The sequence below is a fragment of the Ambystoma mexicanum genome, chromosome 1p (assembly GCF_040938575.1).
Source record: "Ambystoma mexicanum isolate Mex_15411 chromosome 1p, UKY_AmexF1_1, whole genome shotgun sequence".
In the NCBI taxonomy this organism is placed as follows: Eukaryota; Metazoa; Chordata; class Amphibia; order Caudata; family Ambystomatidae; genus Ambystoma; species Ambystoma mexicanum.
In genome coordinates, this window is record NC_090921.1 from 1,328,661,740 (window position 1) to 1,328,681,574 (window position 19,835).

Sequence of the window (19,835 nt, forward strand, 5' to 3'; positions counted from 1 at the left end):
GCACTTTAACAGTAATGTGGTGCACAGCGTTTAATAAGCACAGTGTATATGAAGGTAAATGCACCAGCAGAAACAGAAACCTGGCGAGTTAGGAATGTAGACGGCTGTAATTGTTGAGTTTAAAAATAACTGTTTTGCAAGGTGAAATGAAAGTCTGATACTAGAGGTAAGGGAAGTGAACCTCTTACTAAGTTCCAGTGACAAGATATATACATCAGATAAGTGCATGGGTAAGTAAGTAGGAAGGTACACAGGAGACATCCACCAGCCTCCACTCTCACAGGCTGCTTCACTCCAACTGACATTCATGGAGTTTACAGGGACACTCATACCACAACATTCCACTTGGGCCTTCTCTCCTTCTTCTTCTTAATTATCGGATGCATGGGCGGACCCACGCAGGCGCTTCCCCATCCTAAAGGATGATGTGCACCAGACCCACCAATCAATACTTAGCTTACATAAACTCACAGCTCCTCCCACCGCCCTGTTTGCCTCACAAAATCCAACATCACACTATTCCTCCTCCTGCCTCTCCCCGTCACCTCCCAGCAAAATCTTCCCACTCAGCTCAGCCACACCCAGCGCAGACAATCGAACCCTCATCAGTTCTCTCTCCTCAACACATCTCTCACACCTAAGCAAAAAATGTCCCACAATCTCAAGCACCCCACACACCGCACAATCCCTCGACTCACGCTTCCCCACTTGAAACAATCATTCAGTCCCGCATGCCCTATCCTCAACCAATTCAGCATCACCTCCTCCCCCTCCTCCATTCCATACTCCCCGCATCCACCTTCACCGAGACTTTCCCACGAACACCAAACATCCACCTGCCCTTCAGCCCACTCACTCACCTCTCCTGCCACTCATCCATGACCCGTCTCACCACCACCGCCTTCACCTCATCCACACTCAAAGGTAATCTCACATCAACCGCTCCCCTTCTCATACCCTCACCCGCCGCCAGATCCACTAACTCATTACCCAAAATGCCACTGTGACTGGGGACCCACGCCAACTCCAAATCCATTCCCCCGTGCACGCACCGATCAATCTTCCTCCTGATGTCCATAATCACGTCCTTCCTATCGCCACAATCGCCTGCAACCCACTCAATGAATCTGAAAATATCACCACCTTCTCTAACCCCAACTCGCACACCCTATCAATCGCCAATGCAATCGCCACCAACTCAGCCGTACAAATTGACACATCATTCGTCAATCGTCCCACTTTAAACTCCCCAGTGCTTTCCAGATAATACGCCATACCCACTCTCCCAGACACAGGATCCTTCGAACCATCCGTAAACACCTTGCATCCTTCCTTTCCTGCCACATAAGCCTGACCCAAAGCTTTGATCTCGCCCCGCAATCCTCTCTTCTTCGACACCACATTCGCTAACTCCAAACACACCTTTGGAGACCCCATCATCCACCTCGGCCATCTCTCCAAATCTGTATCCATCACAGTCATCAAATCGCTCACACCCCACTGCACTCCCTTTTCCCACATGTGAAACCCAAAAGTGCCCCCCTTGCTCCTCCACCGGTCCCTATAATAATCAAACCTCCAATTATACTTCAAACATTCACGCAGCGGATGAGCCACACTCTTCGCACTGCACTTCACCCACCATCTCATATTCAACGCATCCCTCCACAACCCCAACGGCATGTCCCCCACAAGCACCTGAACCGCATTCGCTGGAGAGGACCTCATCACACCCGAACACACCCTCAATGCCCTTGCCTGAACCCTGACCAACCGCAACTTCTGACTCGCCGTGAAACCCACTGACAACTGACATCCAAAATCCATCACACTCAAAATCAACCCCTTATACAACATTCGTAGACACTTCTGCTGAGCACCCCACTCTTTCCCAGTCACCGCACGCAACAAATTCAACCTTCGTTTGCTCTTATCCACCATTCCATTCACCTGCAAATTCCAGTTTAACTTCCTATCCAAAATCACCCCCCAAGTACCGAAACTCTTCCACGCTTTTCACCCTCTCACCTTTCAAAACCAAGTCCAACCCTTGCTGCACTCTTCTCCTTGAGAAAACCATACTCACGCTTTTATCCACAGACATCGAAAAGCCCCATTTCCCACACCACTCCTCCATACGCACTATCGCAGCTTGCAACCGATTCTGCACCAACAAAAAACTTCTCACAGGCAAGCATTCATGCAGGACCAAGGCAGGGAACACAAGACACAACAAACTGCCTCACCATCTTTTCCTTCCCATCGAATCCCTGCTTTCGTGCTTGCCCCACACAGGTCTCTACCCCCTTGCAGCAGCCCTTCCCAAGAAATCTGCGGATGGGCCACATGAGTCTGAAGAATATCACCTGAAGCCCCCGACCCTCATTTCTCCTGACAATATTCCCTTCCAATTACCCTTTTACTGAGGCAGTTCTCATAAAATATATGTCCCTGTTTTCTTGCGCCCACACACCCAAGTCATCACCTGCTTCTATGTGACCTGAGCAGGCTATGAGTCATGTTATTTACTCCAGCTTTAGAAATTAGAATCCCCCAGCACAGCCTTGTCCTGGTATTTAGCGAGAGTAAAGGCATAAGGAGATGCCTGTGTTACCGCTCACCATGGCACCCAAGCCCTGCTCCTGCCACCTTTTCCCCCCACTACCCTGGACTCAGACGACCTTTCAATCAGGTAATGGAAAACAGACTCATTGATTCTGCTCCATAGTGTCCCACAATCATTGTTGCCCCACTGTGATTTTGCCCCGAGACCCCTCACAGAAACTCTGCACCCTGCCATCCTAATGCATCTTTACCCTGATACCCCACTGTAATTTGTGCTGTATTGTGATCTGCTCCCTGGTGCACAATGCAGTTCGTTCCTGTGACAGGGTCAGGTTCATAACCACGTCAGACGGAGAAGGGGAGATGTTGCAAAATACCACCTATCACTTTTTCTGGCCAGTGTGCCGTTTCCTATTTTTCAGGGCCACTTGGGGGCAATCAGGAAATCTGGAGCGGACCAAAACATGCAGAAACCCCAAAACACTGCAAAAAATTCGGACTGTGAACCAACACTCCCACCAGACATTGTCCAGCACCCCAGTGGCAGCAGAGAAACAACACTTTCAAACACTTTCAAACACGCATGCTAGTGAAAGAGCAGAGCAGCCATTGCAGAGTTTTACAAAAACTGTGCTGGAAAGGTGGGAGGGGCCTTTAATGGTTTTTAAACCCTCTCATCTGTGCAACCCAGTCCCTGGGAAAAAGACAGGCACAGATTGGTTCATAGTCAGGTGAGTGCTGCAGCTAACAGAAAAGAGGAGAAGACAGAACCAGAGTATAAAAAGAGACAGAAGGATAGTCAGGGTCTGGGTTGTTTGGGCGAGGTCAGAGAAGGAAGAGGCAGGCCAAGACATAATTATTACTCAGGCAGAGTGTAACGTTAGGTTTTTGTAAGGGAGAGTGGTACAAGTTTGTGAGAATGAAGCAGCGAATGAGATAGTGTTTGTGACGGCGAGGGAAGAGTGGGATATATGAGTAAGGGAGTGAGGGTAGTAGGTAGAGCGAGAAGGAGTTGGGAGAAATGGGTGTAGGAGTGGGGTATGAGAAGAAGGGTGCAGGAGATATGTCTGGGGTTAATAGTGAGAGTGAGTGTAGTGGAGGAAGAGTGTTAAGGGAACTATAGCCTTGGAAGGATAAGCAGGGTGTCATATCCCCGAGTAGTGGGTGAGAAGAACATAGTGAGAGGTGAGGAGAGGGGTGTATTGACCGGTGGTGGGATAGCAGCATTAAAGGGGAGAGCAGTTGTACTGTAGTTGGAGAGAGGAGTAGTCTGGGCACATGGGGGAGAGAGAGAGGGGGAGGGAGAGATGGAGAGAGAAAGAGAGAGAGAGAGAGAGAGAGAGAGAGAAAGAGAGAGAGAGAGATCTTAGGTATAGAGAAGGAAGTGTCAAGGAGTGTGAGGAGAGACAGTGGGTGGAATAGAAGGGACAAGAGTAGGAGATAGGGGGAGCGATAAAGAGACAAAGGGAGAGGAAAATCTGAGTGCAGAAGGGTAAGACTCAGTGGGGCTTGAGTGTGTGGAAGGCACAAACCCTTACGTTATACCATCATTTGGGGAACTTGGAGCAGGGACGACCTATATTCCCAGAAGGAGTTTAGATAGATAAAGCGTTTGCCTTTAGGTTTGGACAGTAGGGGTTACTGATCACAAGCGACCATCCTGGGGTGGAGGGACGCCTGGGCTATGTAGGGAACGTCTAGCACTATATGAGAGAGAGGAAGGGACCGCACTTAGTGAGCCCCCTCCCCTTTTCCAGTCCGGTGCGTTACATTGAACAATTTTCCTATTGTTTCATTGAACTATCGGTCGGTCATTACATTGAACAATATGCACATTCTCACGTTAACAAATATATATATTTTTTTAACTTTTTTTTAAATTCTTTATTTATAATTTCAACCAAACAATTAAATCATTTTGCAAACAATATAGAGTTTGAACTATGTACAGATACAATAATACATTCTTGTACAAGCAGTATAACATGAATCACAACTGTATATTCATTCTTGCAAAAACCAAACTCAGAGGGGCCGATTCATGGAACAAATGTGTGACGAAAATCTCAGAGCAAGCTGGCGCAAGCGTGAAAAAGCAAGCACACGCACACGCGTGCGATTCAAGGAAGGTCCTGCGTATGTTTCCCCCTGGATGTGCACCAAATCCGTGCGTGGCGCTCACGGGCCCACATGTCATTGCAACATCCCGAACGCCGTGTGCGACGCGCACAGGGAAAGCGCACAACGTTGGCGCACACACCAAAAAGGGGGCGGGACACGGGGCGTAACACACGGAATGGGGAACAATGCGTGAAAAAGAAGGCGTAACAGGGGAAGTACTGCAGGGAAATAGACGGAACGCCCACACGCACGCGAACAACACGTATTCATAGAATCGAATACGGGAAACACGCGCATGCAAAAATACGCACACAGGCAACAACACGTCCACCACAGGAAGGCAGGCGTCAGCGTCCCCGCGCACTGTATAAAAGTGCACGCAAACAACAAACACATATATACAGCTACGATGAATGCCCCATTTGTCGCAGCACTGATCGTGGAACACCGCAGGAGGAGAATAGCCAGGGCCCGCATTTTTTCCCCCCGGACTAGCCATTTTGGGATGCCTGACAAGCAGGTCTATGGCAGGTATAGGTTTCCACCTTGTATCATCCTAGACCTGGTCAGGGAGTGGGAAGATGACCTTACATCCCCACCCTGTGCTCCCAAGCATTGAGCCCCTTGGAGAAGGTGCTCAATGTCCTGCATTTTTTGGCAACTGGGTCATTTCAGCGGACTACTGCCATAGTGGGGGGGGTCTCACAGGCCACGCTGCCTACATCAGGTGTTGGCAATCATGACTGCACGCCCCTCAGTCCGCAGGCACATGTACATGCCCAGAACACCCGCAGAAAGGCAGGCCATGGTCCAGGACTTTTACAGGGTGGCACACTTCCCCAAAGTGCTCGGTGCCGTAGATTGCACCCATGTGGCCCTACGTCCACCTAGGGCCACTGAGCACATCTATCGAAACCGCAAGCACTGGCATTCCATCAAAGAACAGGTCGTATGCGATGCAAAGGGAATCATCACCTCTGTCTATGCAAACTACCCTGGCTCCACCCATGACAGTTTCATATACAGAATGTCCACCCTGAGCCGGGCACTGGAAGCTGGGCAGCATGGCGACACATGGCTCCTAGGTGAGTACAAATGCCCGTGCACATGCATGCATGTCACACACAGACAAATACACAAACCCTAATAATGACAACCATTATCACCTCCCCAGGGGACAGTGCCTACCCTCTGAGCAACCACATGATGACGCCAATACGGAACCCCACCACACCACCCCAGGTAAGATACAACGCTGCCCATATTGCAACCAGGGGCATAGTGGAGCGCACATTCGGAGTGTTCAAGTCACGCTTCCACTCCCTTGACCGCTCTGGCGGGCAGCTACTATATGCACCCCTAGTAGTGTGCAGGATCATTGTGGCAGCATGTGTCCTGCACAATGTTGCAACATGGCACGGCATACCGGTGGACATGGTGGTGCCCCCACATCCCCAACCACAGGCACAGGCGCTGGCCATGAGAGGGGATTGGGCACGTGGCGAGGCAGCCCGGACCCAGCTTGTGGCCACATTTTTCACCTAAACTCCCACCCCTGCCGAGTGCACACAGGCCTGGCACATACCAGGTGACAATCGATGATGACAAAGAGACAGTCAACTGTCACAACCTTACCACCCTGAGAATGTTGCCATGGAAGTGCTACATTGTGTGCATCCCTAGCTACTTAAACCTAACCAATCCTGTTTGACCAAAAGGAACACTTGCAAGGTGTGTATCACACCCCCCCCGCAAAACAGCCCATGACAATCCCTGGTATGTCACCCAAACCCTCCCAACTCCCATCACCCTTGTTTGCCACACCATGACATGGCAAGCAATACCAAAAGGCCAACACATGACCAATAAGATCCAAAGTGACATGTGATAAATGGAAAGTGGCTCCAGGCAATGACGCCTGACATGGAATCACATGAAATGACTGAACAACCTCCCACACATACCAAGTCATACACAAATGCATTCCACCAGTCGTAGCCTGAACATAACACTGAATGCCTGTTCACATGCACATTGGGCAAGGCAAAATCCCTACTCCGAATCCCGTGTGCTGTGTGTGTCTCCTGCAACACACTGCTCAGCACACAGCACAGTGAGCAGCCATTGTGTTGGAGATACACCTTGAGCATCACATGAAAAGGACTAATTAAAAAAATAACCAATTGACGCATGTACAGGATCCCAAATGGTTATAGATCATGTTCTGCAGGGACACAGCGGGCCCCAGAAGGCAATCTGTGTGCACCTGTGGCCATGTAAGGGTGGTTGTCCATGTGGTTGTCCATGTGGTGGATCATTGTGCAACTGTGTGTATCAGTAGGGACATGCACTCAATACATGCATGTGAAATCAAGTGACCCTCTGTGTCCTGTACACATCACATGTGAACATTGCCCATGTGTACACCCCAGCATGTCAAACCACACCAATCCCCTCACACCTGAAAAGTAAAGACAACACAGGAACAGGCATTGACAAACATAACACATCATGTACATAGTACCCCACAATTACAATGTCATAGTGCCCAAAACACTGTAGCCAAAGCCAACTGTCCAACAACAAAAGGCCCTCCCTCCTTCACACATCACCATGACCTACTGAACAACTGTGTCTGGGGTATGTAGCCTTCTTCCTTCAAGTATACCTGGCCACATCATCACCCTACCCCTTGGTCTCCATGTTCCACCTTGTGTGTAAATAGGTTCCAGCCCCCTCAGAGGCCACCTTGACTGGCAAAAACTCCAAGGAGCCAAACCAACAAACCATGGAAAAAGCCTGTAGGCAACCGAAAACCCTGGAAGAGTCTCCAGTAGATGACTTGAAGTAGCACATGTCCAAGCACAATGATACAACAACCAAGGTAGCATAGTTCAACAATGCCACAACAGGATGGGTACCATGTTCGGTACAAAATATACAATGATGATGCAGCAACTGATGGGTAGCGTCACAGCTCCGATGTCCAGACGTAGGAGTGGCACAAACCAACCACCCACTCCGTGGTCTGGGCACCTGCAAGGTCAAACTTACACAGGCCTCTGAGACCCCGGTGGGGAAGGAGGGTCGGGGATATGTAGTTTGGACAGGCATTGGTATTCAGGATAACCGGAAAGAGGGGCAGGAGAGGGGAGTAGGATTGTCAATGGAAAGTAGGGAAAATGCAAAAACAACTATTCACAATAACACATACTCAATCAGACAAAACATTTCATCATGCACATTGTACCAAATGAGTCAAATGCAAGCCAAAGGGAGACTTATCTCTGGGGTGAGTGCTGGCCTCCTGCCTGCGCACTCTCAGGTCCGGTAACAGGAGCAGTTCAATGCTGCAAAGAGAGTGTGAGTTACTAATCTGTGTGTTCCTACAACACACAGACACAACACCATAAATGCCCCAAAGTAAGTGACTCCCCCACAAACAAACACTCTTGTCTGCTGCTTTGTACCCATACGTTAGCTTGCCCCTGTGATGGTCCATACACTGTCAATGCAGTAAAGCAGGCGCACGTGGGCGCGCGGCAAATGGAAGACCAATGCGTCAACAATCACACATCATACAATGGTCCCTGGGTGAGCATCTAGACTATAGCGAGGTGAGACTTCAGTACAAGTTGTGTTCTGGCATCCGCAGATTAAAATAGGTAGTACACGTGTCAATTTGCACATGTAAATGATATGCACTGCACACGAGTCTGTGCCTCGCTGGGTGTCCCTGTGCGCTGCTTCATTTTCTGGCTAGGAACGCTACTGCGCTAATGACTCTGCTTCTATGGAGCAGGGTGGACCGGAGGAAATGTGCAACAGCCCCTGCGTGTGCCCCAGACAACTTGGTAAGCAACTTGCCATTTGTCCCCCAACGCATCTTAGCTGTACTGTGCGCTTCAACAACAATATCTGTCCAAGCTCCCCATCAGTGGCGCCACTTAGCATGCATGTGCAAGTGGCCTGGTGGAAGCTTGGCTGCGGTGTGGCCCCTTTGTGCTGCTCACCCTGCCTGGAGCTCCTGGAAACACGTCTGCTTCTGTTGGATGTCTGAGCACAAGCCCTGTGGCACTGCTTGCGCACACATGTGCATGTCTGCCCCACCGAACATGGCCAGCTGTATGTCGTACAATGGCCCATGTCTGCTGGCAAAGGTGGTCTGGAGGCTCATTCTCCTGCAGAAAGGGCACAAAACATATAATTAACGCAGGAAAGTTCCCTGTGTGTGTCTCTTCATGCTGGTTGTGACTGGGCCATGTCAGACACCTACATCAGAATTCCTCCCACCATCAGTGTGACTTTGACAGACAAAGGGTGCCGGCCACTGTCTACAGCATGAAGTGCATCAAGCACATGTACAGGAAAGAAAATAAACATACAGCACAATGTATATAAATTAATGGACACATCAATTATGAACCCACCCAAATCTAATGCAGACATGCCGTGGATAAAACCCCCACAATCCCCACTAGGGGTGTTAACACAAGTAGTACAGCAGCAGACAGGCCACAGATATGACAGTCCAAAGCCCTTGTGTAAATGACTGTAACACCGAACCATCCTTGCGAGCCCATGGATAAGGGAAGCAGGAGTGGCCTATGTGAGTCAGGACCCCAAGCTGCAAACACATACAAGAGACAAGCTTGAAGGGCCCAGCTGGAACAGACAGTGGATGCTTTCAAAAGCCACAAAGCACCACACCGTCACATGAATGCACAATAGACAAGCAATTTTAAACTATATTAACTAATTAAACTAACTATGAAAAACCTGCATGACCTAATTAAACTAACTATCAAAAACAATGTTAACTAACTAAACTAAAATGAAAAATCAAAAATGGCCACATACGACCCGGAGCGGGGGGCAGAGGCTTCCAGGAGGGGGGAGGTACAGGGTGCAGCTCAACACCCACATGCGATGAGGTTGAGTAAAAAAAAAACCTCCATGGGCTCAACGCCTGCACAGCACAACCTGTGTGGGAGATATCTCGTCAGCCGCGTCAGCCTCTTCCTGAAAAGGTAGACGTGGTACAGGAGCCTGACCACGCCTAGGCGCAGCTTGCCCCTCATCAGCAGCAAGTCTGCCGGACGGGTGAGCCTGGTTCTGTGCGGCGATGACACGTAGGTCGGCATGCAGAACCTCTCGTGATACGCATGCTTCCTCTTGCAAGGTAGCACGTGTAACACGGAGTTCTTCCTGCGTGGCCTGGCTGGACAACTGATGCACCTCCCGGCAAGCACGTAGCTCAGCCAAGATGGTACGCTCAAGCTGCGCAAACCTCTCCTCTGACCGCTCCCTCTGGAACATCAAGAGGACACCCAGAGTGGATCTGAGGGATTCATACTCAGCCCTCGGGGCCTCCATGTGTGCCTCTGCGTAAGCAGCAATTTCTTGACGCAAAGACAACATTTCAGCCTGGTGTGCCCTGTCTGAGGGCGCCATGCCCAGCCTGAGCGAGCGGGCCATGGACTGTGCCGCCCGCTGCTGGAGAAGCATCTGCCTAGCAGGGGGGAGCACGGATTGGGCCACACGCTCCATGCTCACAGCGATGTTTTCAATTGCTGCCCCCTGGCGTTCTGAATTGGCAGTCATGTCTTGCTCCCACTCACTATACCTCGGTGACACGCGGCCACCGCGTTGCTGGGCTTAACACCTGCGGGTCCCAAGGACCAGCCGTCCTTGTCGGGTTGGCACCGCCCGCGGCTGCAGGACTACATTCCCCCGTCCACGTGCTGTCCCAGGCACATCAGCGACTGGTGTGGAGGGTGACCCTGCGTCCCGATCTACCACAGGCGGAGGTCCCATCACCGCCTGGCCCCTCAGTGCAGGTGTTGCGGACAGAGGAGCATCCACATCAGAATCACTCATCCCAGACGAATGGACCTGATGCACATCCAACTCGCCATTGTCGTCAGACTGATCGTCCGGGCTTGACTCATTGCCAGCCACAGACAAGATGGTCTGTAACACATGTGGGTTTTCGTGGTCTACCACCCCACGACCCACACTTGTGCCGGGTTGCTGGTGTGATAGCAAACCTGTGTCTGACATGACAACTACCTACAAGGAGAGGAAACCCGGTATACAGCTGTCTAATCAAAAATTAGCAGTGTATACTTTGTCTATATCCGGGGGGATAATAGTCACTGTATAGAGAGACAAAGTTATCAGGAAGGTACCAGAGGTGTCTAACATTAACACTCTGAGTAAATCCAAAGGTGGGACCAGACAAGGTTAAAAATAACAGTTTCAATTTTTAATAGCGAAAAATTCGTAAAATTTAAAACATCCAATTAAATAAATTGGTCCACAATACAACAATTGTCACATCTAATATATAAGGCAACAACAAGGAATACGTAACAGGCTGAGATGCCCAGTTTAAAAAGGTGTTACAAAAAAACACTGCAGGTACTTATCAACCAAATATTATAGTACCCAACCAGGTTTGGATAAGTGTGTCATAAATGTTAGTCTCTGTTTAGAGTCCAGAGAGTTGTTTCGACATGTTTCTGTTCCGCTAGAAAAAAGTGTGGAACATTCATCAGGAGGGACTTTTTACAACGTAGCCTATTTAACAATTGGAGTAGTAAACATTACTATTACAGTATCATAGCACCTGCAAAAGATAAAAACAACAGACATCAAAGGGTCAGTTCAAAAATAACTGGATACTTTGGAAATTTCAATCAATGAAAAAAGGCATCCTAACAAGGGAGATAATTACCTATCAAGGTGCCAGTGGGGGCTCTCTACTAAGAATAGTAGGTGTAGGTTGACGACCTTTGCGGCCCTGACAACACCATCCTCTGGCTCCATTGCGTCATCATCTGGAAAGTGGAGAACATTTACATTAGTGCACATGTCAGAAGCACATAACACACACACATAGACATCACACAGACTGACAACACATGAAGCACACATGTCACGCATAAATGTGAACCTGGCATGCATGCAAGGTCACTTTGACATAGCATCAGGTGCTAGGCATGTAGAATGGTGTAACACGGCTCAGAAGTGGGTTGATGCAGTGCAGGACATGTGTACGTTATCCACTATCTACATGAACAAGTACATCATGATGTGTATCAATTGACTTGAAGGCAGTGAAAGGGCAAGTCCAGGCATCACGTGCAATGTGCATGCAATGTGTTGCATGGCTACACGCAAACCGCCCCACTAAGTGAACATTTAGGGATACATTGCATGGCAGCGAAAGGGCGACCAGAGACTTGTGCATTGGCAGACAGTGCTAGCTAGCATCAATTGCATCATCTGAGTCAACAGACAACACAGCAGATGATGATGGGACAGAAAGCAGGACATATGATGACCCCTCAGTAGTACAGCCATGTGTGCAGAAGCCCCTACACCAGTTGAACAGAGTCAGTGGGCCTGAAACGGGGAGAGGCCTGTGCCCTGCACAGACTGTGACACCCTAAACATGTGTGTGGTGCAGGACTGAGCCAGAGTGGGCATGGAATGGATGATCAAAAGCAAAGAAATGTAGGTCATCCTGGACATGTACTACAATGATCATCCAGTCAAGGACACAAAGGGGCATGCATGGAATACACAGGGAGCATGAATGGGAACTCATGTCCTATCGGAGCATCTGCCATCTGCACAGTCCAAGTGAGACAACCTGCATGAAGTGCAGAGGATGTACACCACTGCATGTGTCTGGCAGGTTGGCTGGTGGAAGTTTGCATGTACACAGGAGTCTTGAACAGGCCATTGCAGTACGCCAACGCGATGCACACCTGTGCAATGTTGAAATTGGGGCGCAGGGTTGGTGGAGGTGCAAGGGAGCATGCCTACGTGGAGTACCCACATGCATGCAGAGGACACATGCACATCAGTCATGCAATGACATAGTCCCAGTGCTGAGAGGAAACACACCCCAGGCTACATGCAGAAGGGCTGTTGAGCTGGAACATGGACTGTAGGAGCAGCTGGGGGACTAGCATGTGATTAGGGTGCAAGTGTGGTGGTGAGGACAGTCCCCATCTGCTCTACATGTCCACTATCCTGCACAGCAGGCACATATCATAGAAGCATTGCATTACTTGCACATGAGAACCATATACACATGACATGCTGTGGCAGTCAAGCACAACACATCACACAAGCAAAAGACACATGTCGTCGACCAACAGGCAACAACACTCACTGGACGGGCATCCAAGTCCGGCATCTCTCCCACTCCTTCGACCAATTCTGTTGGTATGAACTCCCCAACAAGTGCCTCGTGCGGAGTGAGGTCATCCTCCTCAGGTGGTGGCCCACGGCCAGTCACCAGAGTCATGTTGTAATTAGAGGCACGCTTTGTCTTAGCGCTGCGTTTGAGGTAATTCCAACGCTTTTTGCACTCTTGCGCTGTGCGGACCTCATGGCCGAATGCACTCACACCATCCGCAACTTGCTTCGAGTGGGTATTACAATGGGCAGCCATAGTTTGACAATTCGGCCCCACTAGCATGTCACGGTTGTGTTCCCACATGTAGTCCACGAGGAAGTCCAGTTCCTGCTTGCAGAAAGGCTTCTCCCTCGACATGCCGGAGGCCGTAGCTGTGTCTGGGGTCCCAGCCTCTACTGCTGGTGCAACCTTCCTCCTCTTGGACGCTGGTCCGGACCCTGGCTGGCAAATGCCGCCCTGATCAGTATGGGGGTTGGCGCTGGTGGAATGAGCCGAGGGAGTGGCAGGTGGAACATGGAGTGAACCCCTGACTTGCGTCAGTGACTGCTGGGTGCCCTGGAATGGACCCTGTGCAGCAACATCCGCTGTGCCAGGGTCATTGACCGGGACTGTCCTGGTTGGTAGACTCTCAACCGTGCCGAACTGCCGCACCCCTGCCTCTTCCCCCTCTGCAGCCACCCTAGACACCCTGGAGTCCCCCTACTCCTTGGTCACCCTGGCCACGTCCCTGACCACGCCTGCCACGTGGAGTACGCCCAGCTGAGGCGCCCCTCACCTTACGTGGCCTCCCAGCCGTGGCACAGATGGAGTAGTGCCGGCACAGATGGAGTAGTGCCAATGGGAGGTGTACATGACAATTGTCCTAGGCAATTGAGGTGAAGGGGGTGGGATACAAGATGTTAACAGCACCCCTGCACCTGCAAGGCTGTATGTGACCCCGGTGATGAAGTGACGGGTCACGCAACGCTCAGGCACCCCAAAACTGCTGTAAAACAGTGCACGCAACCCCCGGTAGCCCACGTGTGTGGAATTAACCTCCCGCAGTATGCGGTGGCACCCAGGGACACGAAAAACACGTACGCTAGGGACACAAAGGCTACCATGACCTCAAAAACGGGTATGCGATACACAGGGGCACCCGCAGTGGGAAAAATAGCGTGCGCAACTCACTGTCAGACTAGCGTAATAATGAAAAACATGCGTAGCCAATACCCCCGCCAAAAGAAGAGATACGTCCTTGATCCGCTGTGAAGTTGTGATGGCGCGCAAAACAACACGAATTAGCAACACACACGTCGGTCTCCATGAAAGACACGTACACCGAACTTCCGGGACCCGCTCACCTTTAACCCGTGCTGAGGGACACGCACGCGCGTCACTTCTCTTACGCGCTTAGGCCCTTTCCTCGGATTACACGCATTCACACGCGGACGTGTATTTTTTTCACGTGCTGATTCACTATGCACCCGTCACGAGGGGAACGCCCATGCGTGTAACATCACAGACGCGCTTACGCGCTAAGGCCTTTCCTCAAATTACGACATGCAGTTTTTTCACGTGCCAAATCACTCCGTATCAAGCTGGCCACGCAATAACACACGGAAGACCATGCTCCTGCCCAGAAGGCCTTTTTCCTACCCCCCAGATCCCCGAGCAGCCTCCCACGAGCCATCTGCTGCTGCCTGCCTGCCTGCTACCACTGTGCCCTGCCATTTGGTGCCTGCACATCTGCCGCCTGCACATCTGCCATCTGCAGGGGTCCAGTTGCAGTGACCACCCCTGAAGGAACAGAAGACTCCCGATTGGTGTTCCATCACTCCACAGCCCATCCCCAGGACCCAGTTGCCCACCCACACCTGCCTCGGGGGTTGCCATGTCCGACACAACACCTTCCGGCACCAGCGGCAACCCCCAGCCAGAGAGGCAGAGGGCTGCCAGCTTCACTTCCGAAGAAGTTGGCATCCTGGTAGGGGCAAGTCCTGGGGCAGTATGATGCCCTCTTCACACCACTGCACGCCGACAAGGAAGGACGGAGGAGGATCTGGATGGACATAGTGGGTACCATCAATGCGGAGGGGGTGGCCCCCCGCAACATGAAACACGTCCAGAAGCGCTGCAATGGGGCGCCGGGACCAGCTTACCAACCAGCAGATGAGGGTCCTGGAGTGCATTCGCCCAGTGCTTCGCCACCAGATCCTCAGGATGCAGGCCCATCTGGAGTCGAGCGGTAAGTGGCTATGCATTGCTGTGTGAAACAGGGCATGTTGCAGTGTGCTGGTAGTCATCTACTTGCCTGTATGTGTGACATTGGCCATGTATGGATGTGTGTGTGCAGGGACATCATAGTGCTGCATGTGAGGCCAGTCATGCGTGAACTACATGGATGGTGCATGTGTTACAATGCAACATGCGGGGCAACATGCGGAATGCACACATGAATGCATGCCTGTCTCTGTTGTTGGACATGGATGGGGTGTGAGAGATGGGTGCTGCTGTCAAGGACATGTATGGTGTACATGTCTATGTGTCTGAGTAGCGTGTGTGTGACTTGTAAACGCCATAGATGCATGACACATGTCTGTGACAATGATCCGATTCACTGATGCAGCCTAGTCATCCTTGTCTCCACTGTGTCTGGGGTGTACAAGGCCAGATGGATGAGACTACGGTGATGTGTGTGCATGTGATCAGTATGAGCCATGATGCATGTGAGTTTCGAACCATCATCGTATGTTTCAACAGTTCCTTGGACATGTATGCAAAGGTTCTTTGCATGCGCCATGGCTGTTTCTGCATGTGTGTTGCCTGCACTGACCCATGTGTTGTGGAGGTACATGATGGAAGTGACGTTTCACAGTGCCACTCATGTGCTATTGCTTCCTGTCTAGGGGACTATTGTACAGTACCCTGATGCTTGTGTTCTATGTCTCCCTCTACACAGCGGCGAGTGAAGAAGAGGGCAGAGACAGCGCTGTGTCGCAAAGCGGCGGGGATGCCTCCACCGGCCGGCGATGCAAGGCCCAGTCACCCTCCCAGGAATTACCATCATCCGGGAGCGAGGGGACTGGTGCTGCGTCTGCCACTACGGCTGCAGCGAAAAGGGGTGGGTGAGCCCCCACAGGGGCTTGCGACGGCGGAAGACGGTGTGGAGTCATCCAGGTTGGTGGTTTCCACAGAGGAGGAGGAGGCCGCTACTGAGCCGGTGGTACCACTGGTGTGAGTGATGCAGTCCAGGGGCAGGACGCAGCACAGGTCGCCGTGGAGGGGCCTGTGCATGTCACGGTCCCTGACACTGTGACTGCACCACCATACACCAGCAGGGATGCCCCATCCCAGGCCCGTCCGCAGGTAGGGGGGAGGTCCATGTCATCTGACACTCCTCTACCTGCGGACAAGGGGACCCGTGACCGTATGGAGACCGTCCTGATTGGTGTCGCGTTGTGCATGCATGACATTCATGATGACGTGCGTGCTTCCTGGGGGGAGCACGCACGTCATCACAAAGAGCTACGTGCCAACGTGGGCCAGTTGGGAGGAGGCCTCTCCTCCTCTGTGGAGACTATGCGCCAGTCGTTCTCCATGCCATCTTCCGGCCCAGATGCCACCAGGGCCCCCTGTGGACCTGCCCTGACCAACACAGCCAGCTCAGTGGAGATCACATCCCTGCCACAGGCGGGAGTCGGAGGTCCAGCAGGGGTGGACACCCCAGCAACTGGACCCCAGCAGTTGAAGGATGTGCCGGCAGCATCGGGCAGGGCACGTGCACGACGACGCCGGTGGATTCCATCAGCCTGGATGCCATCGAGCTGGCAGAGGCAGTTGCGTCGGAGGCAGCGGCAGGCTCAACGTGGGAGGCATCATGGCTCGGGCCATCAACATCAGAGGGGCAGGCATCGGCCGGAGGGCAGGAGGACCCTGGAATGGGAGTGTCTTCCGTGTGGCAGCGGTTGGGCCAGCGGATAGATGCGGAGCGGCGGCGGGTGGAGGAGGCACGGCTCACAATGGTCAGGGCGGAGAACTCCATGCGCAGGGCGCTGAGATGGGCTGAGTGCCTCGAGGGAATTCGCAGGGAGTTGGGAGGTGGACATGGCATTATCCCTGCAAGAACTCGGGCCAGGGAACTGGCCCGCCTCCAGGACATTGAACAGGAGTTCGATGATGCCCTGGCCCGGGAAACCAACTAGTGAGCCGTAGGACTTACCCGCCGGCACTGTATATAGTTAGTTAGTGTTAGGTTTCATTTATGTTTTTCTTTCTTTTGGGGTGCTTGGACTATGCCCACCATTTTGTAGATAGTTCTTTATTAGATAGGGTTTTTTGTAGGTTTCCTTTCTATAGTTGGGCTTATGGACCCTGGATTTGATTGTTGTATATAGTTGGAGACTGCATTTCTCATCATTTTTTTTTTGGTTCACCATGGAGCAATGGATTATTCTTATATTCTTTTTTTTGGATTTGGTTTGCTGGACGGACACTTTGGACCCATTTTCATTTGGATTTATTTGGATTGTGCTTTCATGATTTTTTTTTTTTGGGACATGCTGCTTTTTATTTATTATTTCCATTGTTGTGTGATTTCATTTAATCCCCTTGCTTTTGTGTTCAATACTTATTTTTTTTCTTACTTCAATGCATGGTTTTCTGTCATTGGTTTCATGCATGTCACGATGTGTGTTTTCTCATTGACTTGCACCCGTTGTGTGTGTGTGTGACGGACATGTGTTGAGGTGCATACTTGCCATTTGGGTTGTATCATGTAATTGGCATTTCTATGTGGGGTGGATGGAATACTTGGTTGGGTGTTTGGACAGGGGTGGCGTGAGGTGTGATTTGGCTGGCCATAAGGCCCATGATTGTGGATTGTGATGACATGTTGGGGGGGGCATGATGCAGGTGCCCGTCAATGCTGGGGGGTGGGGGTGCAGGGCGACATGAGTCGGGGCCTGCTGGCAGGTGCCCGTCACTGCTGTGGGGGTGGGGGTGGGGGTGCAGGGGGACATGAGTCAGGGCCTGCTGGCAGGTGCCCGTCAATGCTGGGGGGTGGGGGTGCAGAGGGACATGAGTCAGGGCCTGCTGGCAGGTGCCCGTAAATGCTGTGGGTTTGGGGGTGCAGGGGGACATGAGTCAGGGCCTGCTGGCAGGTGCCAGTCAATGCTGGGGGGTGGGGGTTCAGGGGGACATGAGTCGGGGCCTGCTGGTAGGTGCCCGTCAATGCTGGGGGGTGGGGGTGCAGGGGGACATGAGTCGGGGCCTGCTGGAAGGTGCCCGCCAATGCTGGGGGGGTGGGGGTGCAGGGGGACATGAGTCAGGGCCTGCTGGCAGGTGCCCGTAAATGCTGGGGGTTTGGGGGTGTGGGGGTGCAGGGGGACATGAGTCAGGGCCTGCTGGCAGGTGCCCGTCAATGTTGGGAAGTGGGGGTGCAGGGGGACATGAGTCGGGGCCTGCTGGCAGGTGCCTGTCAATGCTAGGGGGTGGGGGTTCAGGGGGACATGAGTCAGGGACTGCTGGCACGTGCCCGTCAATGCTGAGGGGGTGGGGGTGCAGGGGGACATGAGTCAGGGCTCACTAGTGCATGGTGCCATGTGTGCTGGATGCAGGGCATGGCCAGGGTGTATGGGCTGCCTGCGGGTCATGGGCAGGGGTGCAGGGTAGTCCCCTGTGGTGTGGGCTGCCTGCAGGGCCTAGGGAGCTGGGAGAGGGCACACCTGGGAGGACCCACACTGCCAATTTGCGTGTGGTATTCCCCACCCACCCCTCCAAATACACGTACCCCTCTCGCGCTAGTGAATTCACATGTAAAACTCCCCACGCACCCCTCAGAATACACGTACCCCTCTCGTGCTAGCGAATTCGCGTGTAAAACTCCCTGCACACCCCCAGAATACACGTACCCCTCTCGTGCTAGCGAATTCATGTGTAAAACTTCCTGTACCCCTCTCGCGCTAGCAAATTTGCATGTAAAACTCCCTGCGCACCCCTCCGAATACATGTACCCCTCTCGCGCTAGCGAATTCGTGTGTAAAACTCCCTGCGCACCCCCAGAATACATGTACCCCGCTTGCACTAGCCATTCGCGTGTAAAACTCCCCGCGCACCCTCAGAATAAACGTACCCCGCTCGGACAGCGACAACGCGTGTAAAACTCCCCGCGCACCCCAGGAATACATGTACCCCGCTTGCCAAGCGAAATCACGTGTTAAACTCCCTGCACACCCCAGGAATACACGTGCCCCGCTCGGACAGCAAAATTGCGTGTAAAAATCCACGCGCACCCCTCGGAATACATGCATGCAGCCCATCCACCCTCAACATTCACCACAGGCAGCCCATCACCCCAGTGCATGGCCCACAGGGTGGAGTTTTACACGCGATTTCGCTAGGGCGAGTGGGGTACGTGTATTCCTGGGGTGCGCAGGGAGTTTTACAGGCGTTTTCGTGGTTGGGGGGCTGTGTGCTGGTCCACTGGCCTGTGCACCATGTATGAGATTTGTGCGCTGTTCATATCGCACAGGGCAGGGTTGGGGGCGTAACTGGCGCTGCTGCAGGGTCGCAGCGCCACTCCGCGCCACTGCTGGTTCTGGATGTTGAAATCCATGAATACGCTGTGCGCTGAAATGGGTTTTGGCGCACACGGCTGGCGCAGACTGCCGCACGCGCACACTGTGCGCCAGCCGCGTGCACCACTTGTTCACTGATTTCTATGAATTACCCCCATAATATCTAAGGGTACAATTCAACACAACAAAACCAACAACAAAAAAGACAAGACGAGATAAAGGACAACAAATACACACCCAAACCCCTGGACCCCTCCATTTTAAGAAAAATGCATAACTTACACCCCAATACACATTCATCAATTTCCAGAAAAATCATTGAAAGGCCCCCCAAAGGTCTTCATATACAGTTTACTTGTGTTGCTTATATAACAAAC